Source organism: Lissotriton helveticus, chromosome 12 (genome assembly GCF_964261635.1).
Source record: "Lissotriton helveticus chromosome 12, aLisHel1.1, whole genome shotgun sequence".
Taxonomy (NCBI): Eukaryota; Metazoa; Chordata; class Amphibia; order Caudata; family Salamandridae; genus Lissotriton; species Lissotriton helveticus.
Window position 1 is genome coordinate 239112882 of NC_136073.1, and position 20995 is coordinate 239133876.

Genomic DNA, 20995 nt, shown 5'->3' on the forward strand with positions numbered 1-20995 from the left:
GCCTATTGCTAAGATGTGAAACACAAATTCTGACTACTTTCCACCCTCACATTTGACCTATTTGATGGTAAGAAATTAAATTGGTATTTTGGTCAATCTGCTACTGCCAAAAGTTAAATGCTTGCATGACAACAAATAAATCCTTGCTACGTTCCACAAATCTTGAACCTCAAGCTGTAAAATTAGAGACTACTGTGCGGACAGTTATAGAATGTACGTATTGTGATAGTTTTATTATGGCCAAGTATCAAAATAAGGAGATTACTACCCATAAGTCAGTCACTTATCATTCAGTTGGGCAAAAAAGACAAACGGTACTAAATGATATGCACATTCATATTTTGCTACAAAAACTTCAACAACAAGATACAGTTATGTAATGGCTTAGCATTTTCATTTTTTAAATAAACAATTCTATTTTCATTTAGGTTGTTAGCTAGTCAGTATAAATCCAAAGTGAAGTGTAGCCATACGTTTATAGGTGTACCTTTATTAGTTAAAATAACATTACATCTCTAATTGTTTCACACAGTAGTGAAAATTAGGCTAGACTGTAAGCCGCTTTAAATTTGTCCAGCATAAAAAGTTAGGAGCAGAAAAACTAACATCCCAGAAGCATAATACTGTTACGCATGAAAAAAAAGGATTGCACAGTCCACGCAGTCTCTAGATCACATTTTTTCCTTAGCGGACACTTAGTAGCCGATTCAGCTTGCAATGAGCAATGTATGACCTGTTTTATTAAGGAGTGTTGTTGTAAGATGTATACAGTCTAGTGGAACTATGGACATGCCAATAGACAAACAGACCTTTAATGTAGAATGCTCAAGCATTGTGAATTTTACCCCAAAACTGATCCTCAGCTGGAGGAGTAAATGCTCTATAGCAGACCTTGCAGTATATTAGTTTATGGCTTAACATAGGAGCAGGTGATCTACATCCACCAGTGATAAGATCTTTGAAAGGACTTGATAGGCCGACTGTGCTTTGTATGGATTGTACTTGAGGTACGTCTGATTCCTTACAGAGGGTACACTAAAATGTGTGCTGAAGAACCATTGTGCATTTCTGTAATTTTGAACAGCTGCCAAATCTGAACACAAAGTCAGCATCAATCTTCTGGAGAGGGAGGAGTGCTTTAGATCAGAGATATCCAGATATGGCATAGCTATCCTCCCTTTTTGTTTATAATAAATATAGTATGAGCACTATTTCTACCCTTTTTCTGGGAGTGGGACAGGTTAGATGGCTACTAACGGGAGGGGCCTCTCAACCTCCTTGGATGGGGGCTTAGTTATAGGTGGCCATGGAAGCTGAACAAATCAGTTATTCTTCCTAAGAGGCACCATGTATCAGTGATTAGTTGGGTGCTGTGATGCTCAACAGAGTAGGCCTCCTTGGATATTGTGGAGGATGACCATCTGGGGTATGTCAATAAGAATTCTTGGCTGGAGGAAGGGGTTTATTTCTACGCAAACACTCCAGTTTCACTGCCTAATTCCTGAAGAGGCCCCTAGGACTTGAAAGGCTTCCTGAAGAGGCCCCTAGCTTAGAAAAACTACTTTACTGGGTGACTGGGTAGAGAGAGATTTTCAGTGTTACTGTTTTGATGTGGGACACCAATTTGTTCGGACCATGCCCATCTTCTAGTTCCTGAAGGCATCATCTATTAATGGATTAAACATGTTCCTCGGCCATCAATTTCATGAACAAATGACTAGAATGGGAGTCTGTCCTGGTGTCTGTATAAAGTACACAGACTATGCCTGGGCGGTAAATTCCGTCCCGCTCGCGGAATTTGGGTCATATTGCGTTCCGCGGAGAACGCAAAATTGCCAAAAATTCGGCGATCCGCGGCTTCGCAGAATTTGATTGTTCGCGCTTTCAAAATTCGTGTTTGCAAGATATTTCTACCAGACGCAAACAGCGTTCGCGACCAGGAAAAATGCATAGTGAACGGGCGGAACAAGCAATTCCGCGTGTTCGCGGAACCTTTGCGTGCTCGCGGAGATTTTTTACTGTTTCGCGGAGCTTTGCGTAGCCCACCTCTATCAGACATTACCTACTTCAGGCCCACATCTTCTTTACCCTTCATGAACTGTACTTCTCCGTAGCAAGCAGTTCAATAAAGTACCAAAAATATCAGCTATCTGGCCATGATGGAGTTGGTGTGACTATACTGTACAGTTTCTATAGTACTTTATATCTCTAAAGATCCTCTCTAGTCTTCATAGTACCCATTAGGTTGCCGAATGTAGTATGTTCTACATGGAACGTGCTGGGCGATGTTTAAAGACGTGCTTAAAGCATGGTGAGTATTATGTTATTGCTTGTGGTGCGGGAATGTCACAATGGAAAGACACACTGTATGGAAAGAGTCCGATTTATAGCACTGATTGTTGCTGCTTTTTGCAGGGCTTGAATTCCATGGCTTGGCCGTCTTGTTGGAGATTGATATTCTGCAAGTTAGATATTTGTTTTTGGTATGGGTGGGACTGTAAGGGTCTTGTTTGTTGATTAGTGTAAAGGTACTGTTGAAAGAAGAGTCATCAATTGCACAAGGAGTGAAATGCATTGCTTTGAAGGTGATACATCAGCCCACAGGCAGCCTATGATGTCAGTGTAACAGGAGTTTGTATATTGTTAGGTTGAGAAGTAGTTCTAAATATTTTGTAGGTTTCCAAGTATTTGAGATTGCAGAGTGTGCCGAGACTGAATAACCCAATTCTATAGTCACCTTGGATTTTTGATGAATGCTGTATAGAATATATTCAGCCACATATCAGGGTTGTTTATCAGAAGAAGCCCGATTTGGGGCGTGGCCAAGCAAGATGGCTCTTGAGACATGTTAGCGGAGAGCTCCCTGTCACTACGCTGTAATTCTGCAGTATCCTGCCAGCTCCCTGTTGTTCGAGAACTGCCAACTCGCTGCCCGGAGCCTTGACAGTAGGTGTGGTGCGGATGGCCCCCTGTTTGCCTTGAGGGAACCGCATGACTGAAGGGGCATAGCAGGGGACTGCAGTACAGCAGAGCTGGTGTCATGCTACAAGGGGACTGCCATGCCTGTGTTTTTCCTTGTCTGGCACAGGGCACCTAACATCTTCAAGGGGTGCCCCCAGCAGTAACTCTGCAAGAAGGCCCCCAAACCGGGGAACGCAACAGGTCGATGTGGGTGCAGGCCGTGGAGGATGGTGAGCCGAGCAACTGCAGCCTGCATGAATGTGGGTGGCGTCGCCATGGGCCTCCACTGACAGAGGAACATTTGGCTGGGCCCTGGGGATTACCATGAGGGGAGTGCAACGGCTCAAGTGACTGGAGGGGGCCCTGCCTGAACAGCAGTGGGGGCGATGGGACACCCAGGGCCTTCTGGTTGAGAGAAGCACGACCACAATGCCAAGAACACTGACTGGAGGCAAGAGCCCCTGCAACTGGCCATCGGAGGCAGAGAGCGGAGGTCTGGCTGTGGGAGACTGGTTGATGTGCTTTCACCCCCTCCCCGAAGGGCTGGGGGTTCCTCTTCCATCGGAGAGCATTTAGCTGGCCCACAGCGATATTACCGAGGACTGTACGGCCAACTCATAAGTGAGGCGAGGGGGTCATCGGGCACATGAGGGAAGGCTTAAGAGGAGAGAGTGCAGGTCATGTGGTTTACACGGCCTTGGTGGGCAGGCGCTACTTGGGTGGACCGTTGATTTGCAGTAACTGGGCTGACAGCGAAGACCAGGGCTTTCGCAACAGACTGCAATCAGGAGGCAGGAGCCTCTGTGAGTGACTGTCAAGGCCCCCGGGGCAGTGACTGGACCACTGAAAGTAATTAAACGAGAGCCTTGATAAAGAAGATTGACCGGGGCCCTCTTCCTTGACCATAGCCCTATCCCCATCTTGCAGCTTCCTGCACCTTGAGAGGTTCTGCTTGTGCCTGGCGAAATGTCTACACCCCGAGGACTGGACAAGGCGCCCGCTGTGAAGACAGACATCCCAAGACTTGCACTAGTTCTGGATCCGTGAGCCCTCTCGATCCCCCACCCCCGGTGGGTAGGCTCAGAGGTGTGGTTGGCCACTGCGAATAGGACCCTCTTGTGACTGTAACTGTGCGCCTAATACAACACTAGGCTCCGATGCCTGGGTAGAGTAATTCACCTTCGAGAGAACCAGATACTTGTGTACTAAGCATGGTGTGTGGAAAGGGCGCCTGGGAGCGCATGGTGCGGCGCGGCCTGAGGGTGGAAATGTGTCCTGCCACCGAACGTGGAACTATCTGGCGTGGAAATATTGACAGCAATTGAGAGCTCAAAGCAGATCCTTGAACAGAAGATGGACGCCATTGCATTAGTAGTGAAGTTGCTATGTGCTGGCCTTTGGAGTGTTTCGAACCGCTTCCAGGAGACTGAAGACAAAGTGTAGGCACTAACACAGGACCAGAAAGACGTGACTGACATGGTAAGCACTCTTTGGGAGCATGCCGCCTGCTGTGACAAGCGCGTGCAGAATGCAGAAGCGAAATCCAGGTGCTACAACTTGCGATTTGTGGGGCTCCTGAAGTGGGAGAATCCACTGAACTATTTCTGGATCACTGGCTTCTCAGCCTGATGGAAACATGGACCCTATTGGAATTCTTCGTCAAAGAGGGAGCCCATCGGGCAATCATTCTGTGCCCCACCAAGAGCCATTATTGCTAAGATTCTAAGCTATAGGGACCAAGACAAAATACTACAATGGGTCAGAAAGAACAGAGACCACATAATCGAAGGGAGCATGATATGTATTTTTCCACACCCCCACACACGCACAGGACAGGGTTCATGCTCCAAGAAAATCCTTTCTGGCTGTCAAACAGACGATGCCCTTTGAGACCGACACCTCGCAGGTGTCATCACAGACCCTAAACTTGTGAGGCCATTGAGCCTGAAGACCGTTTGGGGATGCTTTTTTGAGGGGGAGGGAGGATCAACACGGTATCCTGGGCTGCTGACACCGGAGGCGATGAGAATCCACATTCAATAAGATGTACGGAGGAAGTATAGAGATAAGGAGATGAAGGTGACACCGGACCTTCCTGGACTTAGTTGAGGGGACATCACAAGGGTTGCTGGGTGGTTGGCCCAGTCACCCCTCAAGTGTAACCCCACATAGGGGAGTGCCTTGGGGTGGGTGAGTCAGGCTCCTCCTGTTTTTGTACCTTTTTGACCTTTGTTGGCTCCCTGGGTGGTCAGAGGGTATACCATGTGTAAGAGGATGCTTTAGTATATGGTGTCCACTCTAAGGAGTGATGCACCTTGCACTAATCGAGGCAACTTTTATGGTGATTTTAGTGGTTTTTGAAAACCATAGGAAACTTTCAAATTGGTAGCTGTGGAGAGCCGCCTTCAGGGTTATCTTAAAGGAACGTAAAACAGCTTGTTTTACCACTTTTAATAAACTATGTCGATTAGATGAACACACAATCACTAACACATTGGTATATAATACACACAAGAATACTTCAAAAGAATCAGGTAAGTAGGACAAATATACACTGGTCTCCAGGGGGAGACCACACCATTTATTAAGAAAGTGGAAAGCGAACTCCAAAGGAGAACGCGACTTGGACCTGAAGACCCAGAGGAGCTAAGGACACAAGGAACCACCCAAGGTAAGTACCCAGGAACCCACGGAGGCTGTGTGCAGAGTGGAAACACACCTGTGTGCCCAATTGAAGTCAGTGGATAAGTCGCGGTTGCAGTATTTCCCTTCCTAGAGGAACCTGAAGAAACCCTTTGGAGGATGGAAGGTTGGAGAGCCACCTCATCCATGGATGCCCCTGAAACCAGTTTACCTGCACCAGGGAAGCCGGGTGCATAGGGGTGAGTTGATGTCAGAACCTGCCGTAGCCGACAATGGAAGACTTCGAAGAAGATGCCTCGGGAGAAGCCTATGAAGGAGTCCGGTGGAATCAAAGGGTGGATTTTGTCAGAGAAGAAACTGCAAGCAGAAGGGACAGAGTCTATGCCACTCGGAGGTGACCAGGAGGCACGGAAGCAGAATGGCCACCGATGTTGAGGTTCAGGAGTGAAGGAAGTGATCGTAATACCTGAGCTGTGAGGACCAGACGACACTGAGGAAGACCAGGACCCATGCACGAGTCATAACCACTGATGGGTGCACCAACAAGCCTTGGTAGCCGCGAATGTCGTGCAAAGAGAAACAATGCAAACACAGGGACGAGCAAGGTCCAAGGGACTCACCAAGTGGAGGAGATTAAGAGCATGCTCTGATTAAGCAGGGGAGCACACTGAAGCAAAGGAAGACCCCCCCCCCGAGAGGATCCACAGGCCGAAGGCACAGGAGTAGGACTTCAAGCAGCACACCAAAGATGGAACCTGCGGTGCAGCAGATGCAGTGAGGACGCTGATCTTTGAGGGATGAGGTGCTGGAGGCTGGAGCTTCTTGTAGTCCGAAGGTTTTTGGAGTGCAGAGCCAACAAGCCCTGGCAACAGCAAGTCAACACAGTGCACAGGTTTTTTTTTTATCCATACAGCTCCATCGAGGGATACGGTTTTCAAAATTGCAGAGAAGACAGGTTAGGCTTCTAGGTTACTGCAGAACCACTACCGAAGTTGCTGGTCCTCAGGTAGTCAGTAGGACGACACCGCTGGTGTGCGCAGGCTTAGTCGGGAGTCTCGGCGTCTGACGCTGCATCGGGGAAGGTCGCAGAAGTGCGACCTGCGCCAGTCTAGATCCATGAGGAGCCATTAGTGAAGGAGCCGCTGGTGCGGAACCCAAGGTGACGCCTCCTGCTGAGCCTACAGGGCCCAAAGGTGAGCTGGCAGGGTCAGGCCGCCCAAAAATGGCACACATGGAATCATAAATGTCTTAATTTGGCAGGGGTTGCTCCTGGCCACAGAAAGGGAGGTAAATGCGAAGCCAACCCTAGCACATGTTCCGCAGAACTAAGCCTCGAACGTCGAGACACCTCAGTCGCGTTGGGTGAGTGACAGGGTGAAGTCAAAGCACGCTTTCACTTTTTGTGCTTCTTACCAGACTCCTGCGAAGATTTCGAATAGGAGGACGAAGACCTGGAGTGGTGCTCCGACCTTCCGCTCAACAGGAAACTGGAACGAGACTTCTGAGGAGCCCGACGCTGGGAAGCACCAGCTTTAGTAGCCATGGTCACGCAGTCGGAGCACGACTTCTGGTCGTGGTCACGATCGAGGCACCAAAGACACACAAGGTGGGGATCCGTGACTGACACGGCGCAGTGACGCACAAGTTACTACTTGTGTAACGACATATCTGTAAGAGACATTAGTTAGTGATATATTCCTTACCTTAGAATATCCCCAGGCGTCAGACAGGATCCGGAAAGCTTTTGTCAGCAGTACCCCTGCGCGTTGATAGGCGTCATCGTATCTGCCGAGATAACGTCAATGGAGCTACTTAGACGTGCTCACGTGCGCGGACGTCAGTTCTGTACAGAACTTTCCGCAACAGGAACGCAGAGCCATGTAAGATACTGACCACTGGTGCATAGAAACTAGGGCCCGAAAGGATGACCTTAACCCTAGAAATCAGTTCGCAGAACGAGGAGGATGGGTGGGACGGTAAGGAATCTATCACTAACTAATGTCTCTTACAGATATATCGTTACACAAGTAGTAACTTGTGCATCTGAAAGAGACAAGTTAGTGATAGATTCCTTACCTTAGAATAGATTCCCCAGCAATACCAACCCGGTGGTGGGTCTGCCAACAAGATTACATCAGAAAGTCACGGAGAACAGAACGTTCCTCCGGACCGGACTGTCAAGGCAATAATGCTTTGTAAAAGTGTGCAGCGTAGCCCACGGGGCAGCCTGACAGATGTCTTGCAGGGGGGCACCACGTCCCAACGCCGTAGTAGCTGTAGTCGCCCTGGTAGAATAGGCACGCAGCCACAACAGCAATAGAACAGGCCTTGATACACAATACGACTCAGCGGGAGAGTGCTCCCGGGACAGCCCAGCCTTTCTTGGCACCTGCATAACCACCCGGAATGCTTATGTGCGATTTAGGTAAAAGGGAGCGCATGTTTTGGGTCCAGATGGTGGAGCCTCTCTTCCAGTCTGGAAGAATGCGGAAAGAAAGTGGGCAAGGTGATAGTCTGCCTAATGTGGAAGGCAGTGACAACCTTTGGCAAGAAGAAAGGACGAGTGTGAAGCACAACCTTGTCCGGATGAACCGAAAGAAAAGGAGGCTTACATGAAAGAGCCTGAAGCTCACTCACTCTCCTGGCAGAGGTGATAGCCAACAGGAAGGCAGTTTTAAAAGTCAGAAGATTAAAAGGACAATTGTGAAGCGGCTCAAAGGGAGCGCACATGAGAAGTCAAAACAAGATTCAAGTCCCACTGAGACATTATGAAAGAGATAAGGAGGGAACATATGCTTAATGACTTAAGAATCTCTGTACAACAGGGGACTTAAAAAGAGAAGGCTGATCTGGAAGCCTCAGAAAGGCTCAAATGGCTAAAAGGTAGCCCTTGATAGTGCCCAGAGCAGAGCCCTGCCAGGCCAGGGAAAGAAGGAACAAACGGGCCTCAGAAAGAGGGACAGAAAGGTGATCCGCAGTCTTGGCTGTGCACCATGCCACAAATGTGTTCCACCTGCAGGCGTATACCAATTTAGTGGAGGGACGCCTGGCTGCCAGAAAGACATCACAGACTCCGAAAGGCAAGTCAAATGGAATCAACTGTCGCCACGCATGTAGGTGGAGGTTGGGCAGGTCCAGGTGGAGTACTGTCCCCTGCTGCTGCGACAGAAGATCCTCCCGCAGAGGCAGTCGGATCGGGGGATACAGGCTCATACTGAGTAGCTCGGGACACCAAACTCTTCGAGACCAGTCGGGAGCCACGAGGATGACTTGAGCCCGGTCGTGCCTGATCTTCAGCACTCTGGGCAGACGTGGTATAGGCGGGAAGGCATACAACAGACAGCAAGTCTACCCACGACGAAAAGCATCGCAGAGCGAGTGCCGCCTTGGAAATTCCAACGCACAGAACTGATGACATTGCGGGTTCTCTTTTGAGGCAAATAGATCTAACCAAGGCTTTCCCCACTGTTGAAAGAGACCTTGCGCCACCTCCGAGTGAAGACGCTATTCGTGATCCATCAGACACCGGCGGCTGAGTTTGTCTGCCCTGGCGTTTAAAGAACCCACCAGGTGTTGAACCGTCAAGGAAATGCCGTGACATTCCAGCAAGGTCCAGAGGCGCAGAGCCTCCTGACATAGGGTGCACGACCCCACCCGCCCGGTTTGTTGCAATACCACATGGCGGTGGTGTTGTCCGTGAACACCTGCACTACCTTCCACCTGACAGAGGGAAGGAATGCCTTCAGTGCAAGAAGAATTGCCCGAAGCTCCAGAAGGTTGATATGGAGCTGGGACTCCGCCGTAGACCTGAGGCCTCTGATCTCCGCCTCTCTCATGGGGCCGCCCCATCCCAGGAGGGATGCATCCGTCACCAGAGTGTGCTCCAGTTGGGGAAGGGAGAGGGATCTGCTGCTAAACCAATGCTGATTCGTGAGCCACCCCTGCAATTGTAGTGCAGTGCCCTCCGAGATCTGGACGTAGTCTGACAGGTTCCCCTGATGCTGCGCCCACTGAAACTTTAGGTCCCACCGCAGAGCCCGCATATTCCACCTGGCATGGTTGGTCAGCAGGATGCCATGAGTCCCAGCATCCTCAAGGTCTTCTTGACCGAAACCCAGGACAAGGGCTGAAAGATCGGAATCATAGCCCGAATGTCCTCGACTCGCTGTTCGGGGGGATAAACCCGAAACTGTGCCATGTCTAGAACCGCTCTAATGAAGAGGAGCTTCTGGGAGGAAATCAGGTGTTACTTGGACACGTTGATGGAAAACCCCAACAAATGCAGGAGGTCGGCTGTAGTCTGGAGGTGGGAGACAACTGCCTTGAACAACCAGTCGTCGAGATAGGGGGAAGACTGAATCCCCTGATCTACGCAGATGAGCTGCAACCACCGCTATCATTTTTGTTAACACCCGAGGGGCCCTGGTAAGGCCAAAGGGGAGCACGGTGAACTGAAAATGCTCCTGGCCCACCGTGAATCGCAGGTAATGCCAATGGGCCGACAGGACGGGAATATGAAAATAAGCGTCTTGCAGGTCCAGTGCCACCATCCAGTCTTGTGGGTCGAGAGCAGACAAGAACTGAGCCAGAGTGAGCATTTTGAACTTCTCCTTCCGAAGGAAGCGATTGCGTTCCGAAGCTCTAAGATGGAACCTACTTCTGGCGTCAGAACGTGCTCGATGGCCCCCTTGGCCAAGAGGGCTGCAACTTTCTGCTGAAGAAGTGCCAAATGATCCCCCGACATGCAGTGGAACTGCGGTGGCATGGCTGGGGGGGGGGGGGGGGGGGGGGGAGGTTAGACTCGAAGGGGAGGTGGAAGCCCCTTCCAACAATCTCCAGAACCCACCTGTTTGATGCAATGGTGCGCCAGTGGGGGAGGTGATGACGAATCCTGCCCCCCACTGGCATCTGGTGGGCCTGAAGCACCAGACTAGGAAGGTGTGGTGGCACTGGCAGCGGGGGTGTGGGTGGACGGACCCCGCACGCTGGCCCCGTGATCCGCCTCTGAGAGCCCCACGTACGCGACTACGCTGAGACTGTTGCTGCGCAGGCTTGTTCTGAAATGAACGTGTTTGCACTCCTCTTCCGGAGCTTCGAAAGGAACGAAAGTTACAAGTGGAAGGAGTACGTGCAGACGAATGGCCTAAGGACTTGGCCGTTGCCCGAGAGTCCTTAAAACGCTCCAAAGTGGAAACCGCCTTATCACCAAAGAGGCAGGTGCCATCAAAGGGCATGTCCATCAAAGTATTTTGGACCGGAGCCTCGACATGGAGCCTGGTGGGGACTGAAGGCGCACCAGAGAGGTCAGCCCGCTCAAATACGCAGAGAATGGCCTCATAAAACTATAATCTGAGAGTGGGTCGCTCCGGCTTCTGGAAACAGGGGGAGAGATTCTGCTGAACCGTGCCTGGAGCGTCGATGCTCCCCACCGGTCTCATCTAGTCAACGGACGACAGATGAGGTGAAGCTATTTGGACTTTGGACTTATGCCTCTTCCCCGAGTTTCCCGAGAGCCTTGAGGGTGAAGAAAGGACTTGGGGCTCCTGGAGCAGTCCCGCAACCTTCTCTTCCTTGATAGGGACCGGGACCTTCTTGTCAATGTGCTCAATGGCGTCGACTACACAGCCGCAAGGAGCTTCATAGGCCGCTCAAGACACCACAAGCAAACCAGATGGGGGTCGGTTATCGACATGGTGCGGTAACAGGCATTGCACGGCTCGAAACTCACCCATCTAGGAGGTCATCTCTCGACACAAGAAAAAAATCTCTTATCAAAATATGGGAAACAGTCTGTCAAAAAAGAATCATGGGAAGCTCTTCTCTGGATCAGCGTTAAGTGCTGCAGAAAGAAACAAACTGACGCTGCGCGCATGGGTCGTGCCTATACAGGGAAATTCTAAAGTAAGGAATCTGCAGCTAGCAGTCTCTATCAGATGTGTATGTTATTTATGTTTAGAGTATCACCAGAGAGACTGGGTCTGGAGATTTTTCTTAGCAGGCCTCCCACGTTCCGGTAGGAGGCATTAAGTAGCACATCTGTGGCCCTTGAAGTGGCAAAGCGGAGCTGCATAAAGTGCCACCTCTGCTAAAGTATATCATTTTCTTGCATCGTTCTACTTTCACACCTTCAGCTGTGCAGGGTTGAACAAATTATTAGTTATAGAGTGCTGTTCTCCAATTTGGACTGCAAAAGAAGCCACAGAATAGGGAGGCAGGAGGGCAGCAAGGAATATGCAGTTAGATAAGAATATCCACCAGAAAGAGTATCTGAAGGTAAGCAACTTCCTTCTGATGGATAATTCTAACTGCGGTTTCCTCACATTTAGAATAGATATCATAGCAGTTCTTCCATCAGGGTTGGGGTGGTATGGGAGTGACCTCTGACCAAAAGGTCCTGCAGAACCAAGGCAGTAGTGTTTCCTGAACTTATGCACAGATGCCCATGTTCAGCTTGCCGATGTGCAGAACAGGCAGCCCTTGCACCAATGCTGGTGGATTGACCAGGACCTGCTGTAATGTTCTTTCAAAGCTTCAGGAGGGCTTTTTTTGGCCAATGCTTACAGACCTCGATATAAAGAAATATCCACCTATTTCGCACTGCTTTACCTTTCTTCGCATCTGAAAACCCATGGAGTCTCTCCTCTTCCTATATGGGGGTTGGATAGACAAAGAACACCAGCAGCGATCAACGGTTGACAATTTTGGGAAGAAAGGCTACCAAAGTGCCCAAAAAGGTAGTGGTGAAGGGTGGTTGTACCACCAATGCCTGCAGCTCCACCATGCAGCGTGCCAATGTGATGCCTTCAAAGAAACAGTTTCAACATCAAGAGGCTTACGGAGCAGTGGTGCAGAGGGTCAAAGGGGAATGCGCATAGAACAAGTTACTTACCTTCGTAACGATATATCTGTAAGAAACAGTAGTTAGTATTAGATTCCTTACCTTAGAATATCCCCAGGCATCAGACTGGATCCGGAAACTTTTGCGTAGCAGTACCCTTGCGCGTCGGTAGGCGTCGTCTGCGGCTCCGCGTCCGTTGGCGCCGGGATGACGTTGCCGGAGTACTTAGACGCCGCCCTCGCACGCTGACGTCAGTTCTTATACACAGCTTTTCCGCGCCAGAAACGCAGAGCCATGATAAAAACCAACACTGGTGCCATGAAACTAGGGCCCTGAAAGGGGATGACCTTAACCCTAGATATCGGTTCGCAGAATGGGGAGGATGGGTGGGGCGGTAAGGAATCTAATACTAACTACTGTTTCTTACAGATATATCGTTAGCGAAGGTAAGTAACTTGTGCATCTGAAAGAAACAGGTTAGTATTAGATTCCTTACCTTAGAATAGATACCCCAGCAATACCAACCTCGGTGGTGGGTCTGCGAACCAATGATCACACCAGAAAGTCCTGGAGAACGGAACACACTTTATTACTACTTATGTGCACATTATAAACTGCCAAGCTATAAGTAACCAGGTTTTTTTCCTGGGGTTTATTTTACTGAACCAGGTTCCGCAAGTCTGTTTATCATGACTATTTGTGTGGGTGATTTGTGTCTATAGGTAGGTGGCACACAAACTGTATGTTAGCTTCAAGGAAGACCGTGTTTGGTCGAAAGAAGTAAACCACAATAAATTCATGTTGAAATCCTCTCCGGAATGTGGGCTTTACTTGTGCTGCTGAATGGGTGTTTGTGAGATATATATATATATCGCTCCGTCTGAGCAGGGTAGAGAAAATTCCAAGAACTTAGTTACTCAAGGTAAAAGCTAATATTGAGGAGAAGGATGGAGGAAAATTCAGATTAATTACCACTTATTCAGATGATGTTAATTCCTTTAGGGAAATGTTAAGAAAAAACAGGCATAACCTAAAAACGGACATCATCATTGGTAATGATATTCCATCAGTCCCCCTGATGACGTTCAGAAAAGCTAGATCACTGCGGGACAAATTAGTCCACAGTCATCTACATAAAGCACCCGAAAGAACAGGAACCATCAGGGATATGAGCGGTTTCTTCCCCTGTGGGAAGTGTAAGGTGTGTGCGAATAGCAAAAGGGTACTGTCTTACAAAATAAAGGGATTCAAGAAAAGGAAGCGGATTAACAAAAATGTCACAACACATACTGTCTATTGTCTCACATGCCCGTGCGGGCTGAGATATATAGGCAGTACTGTACATAGTGTAAAGATTCGCGTTCCTGAACATCGACGCGCAATCATGAACAAAGACTTCAATTATCCAGTAGCCAGGCACTTCACCATTAAACATCAAAGCAACAGGGAGCTGTTGCAATACTTTGGAATAGATCATGTACCAATGGACCCAAGGGGTGGGGACCGGGTATATAGATTGCGGTGGCTAGAATCCCGCTACATTATTGATCTACAGACAAAGGCACCCAATGGATTAAATAGGGGAGAAGAGCTGGCAGTTTATCTGGGTAAATGAAACTTATAAAGGACTCTGATTCCACAGACTTGATCAGTTAGAACAAGATTATTTCAGATAAAATTCAGGAGGGATGAAAAAGTTTTTGGGCTCATAGACCTATAAATTTGCCAATCCATGGCGAGATATTGAAGGAGTGTCTCAAGTCGTGAAATTTGCCGATACACGGCTGAATCACGCAGTACAAAATGTGGGGGTTGTGTGCACTTTAATTTTGGAAGTGTGGTGCTGGTGATAGAATGATGCTATTAATTGAGCAGGATAAGTAGAACCACCCCTGAGCAAATACATCGCTCGAGTGGATCCAGCATTTTAGATTTAAGAAATCGCTTGCAATGGCGGTTATATTATTCTCTGTAGGTACTGAACCACAGTACTAACCGTAATTACAAACTGTGTAAATGTAAATATGTACATAGAATGACTGTGCGGATTTACTGTTCTAAGATGGCGCCGCAATCACGACTCGAACAAAGTCTCCTTTTTTTGTCTATGATATTATGATGAAAGGAAATTTAAATGGCTCCTCCCAGTGCCGATAGTAAACACTGAAGAAGGTATTTCCGAAACGCGTTTGTTGTGGCAATAAACAGCATGAAACTTTCCCCGTGAGTACTTCACTCTTTCGTAAAAGAGGTGAGATTTGGCAGCAGCGATATATATACATATATATTCCAAAAGAAAAGCGACGTTCAGGAGGCCCTGCCATGCGGGTCAGGGCTTGTTGGGGTGTGTCATCACCCTTAATATTTCAAAATAACCATGTGCTCCTCTTCTAGAAACACAAATACAAGCCCGCCAGCCGATCATTAGTAATGGGTTTATTTAATCCTGGCAAAATGTGCAACATAACGGGTTTCGACTCCTCCTGAGTCTTAAGGAGTGTGGCCTCTTACATCTGCATATAATTGAGTCTTTATAGGTGTAGCTACATCAACAGTGAAGAAGGACCCACAGATACATAAAAATTAAAGACATCTTTAGAGTGGAAGGGTGTCAATCAAATCGATGTTATAATACACTTCTTTATACCGTTTTGATGTCCCTCATAACCACAGTTTTAGTTTTTTTGCCTCAGATTTCCACAATAAATCAGTGCCTTTCCAAGCCTTTAAAGGATCAAATTAATTGTGTGGCAAGGTCACATAAAAATGTTCTGCAGCGCTCAGCAAGCCCCCCCCCCCTCCACATGAATCTGCGATAGATCTGCAGATCTGAATAAAAAAAATAAAAAAATACTCCTACTCTCACAACCACTCACACATCAATGCAGCCACTCACATACCCACACAGCCAGCATCACACACTCATTCGGTGGTCCAGAGAACCACTCACAGACCCATGCAAACACTCCCACACCTGTAAAGACATTCGCACACCCATGCAGAGACCCACAAAACCACTCACACTCCCTCTCAGACCCAGTCTCATATACCCAGTCACACACCCATGCAGCCACTCACACTCAGAAACCTAGAGAACCACTCATACAACCACTCAAACCACCACTAAGACGCAGAGGCACTCGCCCCCACTCACAGACCCCCCAAACACACACACCCCACTTACACACCCACATACACTCAGGTCACAGAGATGTTATAGTTGGGAAATAGCATTACAAAACTGAACAAATCCACTCAAAAAACCAAAGGTTACAGGGACCAAAGTTTTTCTTTAATTCTATTTCCTAACTAAAATGTAGCATTTGTTTTTTGAGTGCACTTGTACGGTTTTTAACACTATTTCTCAACTAGAACGTTACGAAATAGAATTTTACACAGAAAATCATAGAAATTCAGCAGATATTCCCAAGTAACTAACTCGAGCCCTAAGGTAACAATAAGTCGCGCCTTAGTTATTCACTGCTAATTACCGAACATATTACATCAGTCATGACATCTTCTATAAGATCGATAATATTACTGTGGAGGTGCAAGTTATAGTCACTTGAGATAACCAACTATATCAGCTGAATTTCTAGGTTTTTGTGTGTGTAAAATCTGAACTTAACTATAACATCCCTGTAACCTTTGTGTTTTTTAGTGTGTTTATATGTGTGGCAAACAAATTGTAATAATAATTTGGCACTTACATTTTGGAGTCTGTGTGTGTGTGTGTCTGGGGGTGGGTGGTGTGTGTGTGTGTGTGTGTGTGTGTGTGTGTCTGGGGGTGGGTGGTGTGTGTGTCTGGGGGTGGTGTGTGTGTGTGTGTGTCGGGGTGGGTGGCGTGTGTGTGTCGGGGTGGGTGGCGTGTGTGTGTCGGGGTGGGTGGCGTGTGTGTGTCGGGGTGGGTGGTGTGTGTGTGTGTCGGGGTGGGTGGCGTGTGTGTGTGTCGGGGTGGGTGGTGTGTGTGTCGGGGTGGGTATTGTGTGTGTCGGGGGTGGGTATTGTGTGTGTCGGGGTGGGTATTGTGTGTGTCGGGGTGGGTATTGTGTGTGTCGGGGTGGGTATTGTGTGTGTGTTTGGGGTGGGTGGTGTGTGTATGTCGGGGGTGAGTATTGTGTGTGTGTGTCTCGGGGTGGGTGGTGTGTGTGTGTCTGGGTGGTGTGTGTGTCTGGGTGGTGTGTGTCTCTGGGGGTGTGGTGTGTGTGTAAGTATGTCTGGGGTGGGTGGTGTTTCTGGGTGCAAGGTGTCTGTGTGATATGTTACTTGCCCAGTAAGCATCTATTCTTGGCAAGTATAATGTAGATTCACATGCTTTGCACAATCCTACCATCTAGTGTTGGGCCCAGATGATTACAAGCTGTTTTTCTTCGAAGAATTCTTTACAAGGCTATCCAACGCCTATCTTTGGTAACAATGCGCATGGGCATCGACCCCATCTAGAGATTGTTTTGTAGCAAACGGGTAAGAATGGAGTTAGAAGTAGAGTAGAACGTGATGACCATGCAAGTATTGTAAATAAATTTTAACTACAAACCACACATGTGTCCGGGGAGGAGGGAGGGCGCATGTGAATCTACAGCACTACATTTCAAGAATAGATGCTTACTGGTATTCCGTTCAAGGTATGTGTGGCTGTAGATACAAATGCTCTGCATAGACTGCAAAGCATTCCCTTCTCCCAAAGCGGTGGTTATCCTGTGGGGGTTGGAGTTGTTTGAAAGAGTACGTAGTACAGCATGTCTAACATTAGGCTGTTGTCGTGCTGCTACAGCCACACAAAAATATTTAGTAAAAGTATGGGGTGTAGACCAAGTTGGTTCTTTACATATATATTTTAGCAATTGGAATATTCTGTTAAAATACAATAGAAGCACTAACGTTCCAAGTGGAGTGGGCTTTAGGGGTAACTGGTAGTTGTCGCTTAGCGACTCCATTGATTTAGCCTTATCTGTGTCTTTTTTTTTTTTATCTTTGAGGGCTGTGTCCACTTGCGTCCCAAAAAGGTGATCTTTGTCAAATAGTAAATTTAGGATATAATCAAATATGAGTTAGAGCATAATTTTCCTTTGGATGCACTTAACATAACAGGATCGTTGGTGCTATTTGAATGATCCAAGTGCATTACGGATCCTTAAAAAACTTCACCGGGTCTTCCAAAAGAATATTTCCATCTACTGTTGTAAGAATACTCGTGAGCCTTGAAAAAGTCGTATCAAACGACAAAACACATGTCGGCTGTCTGCTCTTCCAACTTGTACTTCGAGTCAACTACATCAAGACTCCTAAGGACTTTCTAACTTTTTTCAAATCACTATTGATACTTTTTTCAAATAATTTTTACTCATGTGGTGTCTGAATTTGGGTCTATTAAAACCATACTGACTATTAAGTCAGACAAAAGACACAGAAGTGGTTGTGCCCTGTAACTCATATTTGATTATATTGTATATGGGAGAGAGAATTATTTTCTGTATATAGGACGGACACTGATACATGGCACAGTGTTCTACATAGAGAACACCTAGTAAGTGTATATTGCTAAAGCACTGGGGTAAGAATGACGGAGGTGGTGACTCTTCTTATAACCACTGCCATTTCCCTCTATATTTTAGTAAATTTAGGATAGCCTGTTGAACCTCTAGTTTAAAACCAGACACCCTAAGTCAAACATGCCTGCAAAGTAAAATACAGTATGTGCTGCGTCAAGAGCATATTTCAAATCAGTTTGCCTTCTGTAACGTAGTCATGTCCTCTTTTTTCTAAATTCGTGAGAGATTTTGGAGGAGTCCCTCCATTTCATTCCAGTGCGCTTGGTTATAGTGAGCTAAAAGGGCTTTGCTATTTGCTATCCTCCATTTGTTTGCAGGTTGTGCCACAACCCTTTTGCCAGAAATTCAATTAATTTTGACTGTCCGGTGGAGGAGAATCTCTTATTTTTGAATTAGCTCTTTTCCTAGCATTTGCTACCACTAAAGAATCTGGTGTTAGGTGACATTTAATGTATATAGGGTGTATATAGGGTCTGAAGGGTCAGCTTTATACTTTTTATCTATTATCGTTGTAATAATGCAAGCTATAACTGGGTCTTTAAATGTTTCGTCAGCATGGTAAGTATTGTGTTCCTCTTTTAGCAAGAGTAATAGTCTTAAAAAGAAAATAATCAATGGGATCCTTGTGTAAAGGGACCGGATGGAAGGCTGCTGCTCTAGCAAATTAAATCTTGAAAAGCTGAGGCATTATCTGGTGATGAAGGCCTTCATGGGTATAGGTCAGGAGCAGTATTATCCTGTGGTTCAACATCAATCATCCCAAGAGTTTTGTGGTTGTGGATGATAATATAAATTATCTGTGTCTTCAAAATGTGAAGGGGATTGATGTGGAGAGATGTCTCTCATGTGACCGAGGTGAAAAATTAGGAGGTGGAGTCAGAGGTTGGGGTGGGGACATATGTAGATTTGGCTGTGCATGGCTAGTGTCTTCGTCCTTTTGTTTTTTAAGAGGGGTGGTGAATTGTCCAAGGCTTCTTGAAAGGACAAAGGCTTTTTTGAAACCTGAGTCTTTACTAGCAGGATAATGATTTTATTTGGGTCAGGCTGTGTTCGCAATGTCTTTTGATTCTCCCGTCGAGAATTGGATGTGGAGGGGATTTTAATCATACGGTAAAAGTCTTGGGCCCGAAGGTGAAACATTTAGGTGCCAAACTAGATTTTGTTTTCGATGTAAGACCACTTGTCTCTGAATCAGGTTTTTGTTTCGGTCCGAAGACTCCTTTGTTAGATTTTGAGGTGGAGGCTCCTGCTGAAAGCCTTTCTTTCGGTGCACAGCCTGAAGGCATGGCTTCCGAAGAGGATTTTTGGTGCGCAACATGCCGTCTATGCAGTGGCAGCCGGTGACAGGTTCATCGGTGGAAAGTGATTTTTTTATGTTTCAGGTCCGGGCAGAGGTACTCACGATCAGACGTTCTTGGAAGGATTCTACCATTTCTGAGTCTTGTTCCTGTTCGTACTCTGAACCATAACTGTCGATGGATACGGATCCTTCTTAGGCTGCGATGCCTCCTCATCTAGATCGTGTTGCAGGCCAAAGATATCTGGTGTATAGTTGCACTGCATCTCGACAGGGCGTGCACGTTGGTCACAGAGTTTTCTTCGACCAGAACAATTTACATGCTTCGCAATTTACTTCTCAATGATCGAACGAGAGGCATAGGTTAAAGATCGAATGTAGATCTGTATGGGAATATTTGGAGCAGCACTGCAGACAAACAAAACTGAGTGCGGTCCATTAGCAGCTCATTTTCTTGGTGAGCTGACAGAGTGGAAACGATTGAGTCAGGCATGGCCCGCAGTCCAAGAGGTTATTTGAGAACCCTAGCCCGTTGAAGATATTCAAAACATAGTATAAACTACCCAATAGAAACATTACAGTCAAATGTAGATAACTGGCTAACGGAATGGAGGCTGAGAAAACGGTCTTGAACTGGAGCGAGAGAGAGTACATCCGAACCATTCGGTAGAAAAAACAATTTGAAGATAGAGTCAAAACCTATGCGTATTGTTACCGAAGGAGGTCTGACTTAGCCTGGTGACTCAATAAGAATTCTTCGAAGAAAAACGATTTGTAATCATTCGAGCCCAACACTAGATGGTGGACTTATGCAAAGCATGTACATCTACAGCCACGCATGCCGTGAACATATATTTATCTATACTAATATTATAAAGAGAGAGCCCTAACCTTTGAGGCGGGTAATCTCAGTAACCACAGCACCAATCACAACACCCAATACAGCATTGGAAAGGGCAGTTGCAGCAGAAGGACATAGGCTATACAGATGGCCACCATATACATTTGAAAGGTAAAAGAACATTGCCAGCAAAGTAGTCCCTTGTGGGCGGGGCGCGGCATGACTACAAAAAAAAAGCGTTCCTTAAACGTGTGCGTTGTGCTGGGGGCGTGACAAACGACAACGGCCGCAGCAATTGCGCAGGAGCAAGGGGCAAGACAAACGACAATGGCCGTGGCAATTGCGGAATCTCACGGGAGCAAGGGTCGTGGCCAATGGGCGTGGCAATCGGCCGACACCAATCGCGCCAGATTCCTAAATTATGATGCCAATCGCGCACCTGGGCGTGTGCGTTCAATGGGCATCTGCGTTCAGCTGGAGGCATGGTAAGTAACTGTTCGCTCTGCTCACTTGTGGGCCTGCACGTTGTGCTGGGGGCGTGTCACACATACTGGGGCCGAATGCAGTGTGTGCCTTGTGCTGGGTGCGTGTCAAACAGACTGGGGCCGAATGCCATCGGTGCTTTACTAAATTGCCGTTACGTTCCTGCCTTCACGCCATGTGGGTCCTAAAAAAATAATAATACCGGGAAATAACTTTCAAGGGTCACCTAATTCGCATTGTAATCCGGTCGCCGCTGGAGCTGGGCCTCAAGCGGGGGCACACGCCATTGAGCGTGCCTGCGGGGACAATACCCGCAGCGTCTCCTGCGTGCTGTCAATCAACTCTCTGCATAAACGAATTTACACATGGCGCACATCAAC

General features: G+C 47.3%; 1 protein-coding gene across 5 annotated transcripts in view; it reads right to left on the minus strand.

Annotated features, from left to right (window-relative positions):
- The window catches only part of ANKRD11 (ankyrin repeat domain 11), a 1187914-nt gene that overhangs the window by 136313 nt on the left and 1030606 nt on the right, over positions 1-20995 (minus strand). The window lies entirely within an intron of this gene.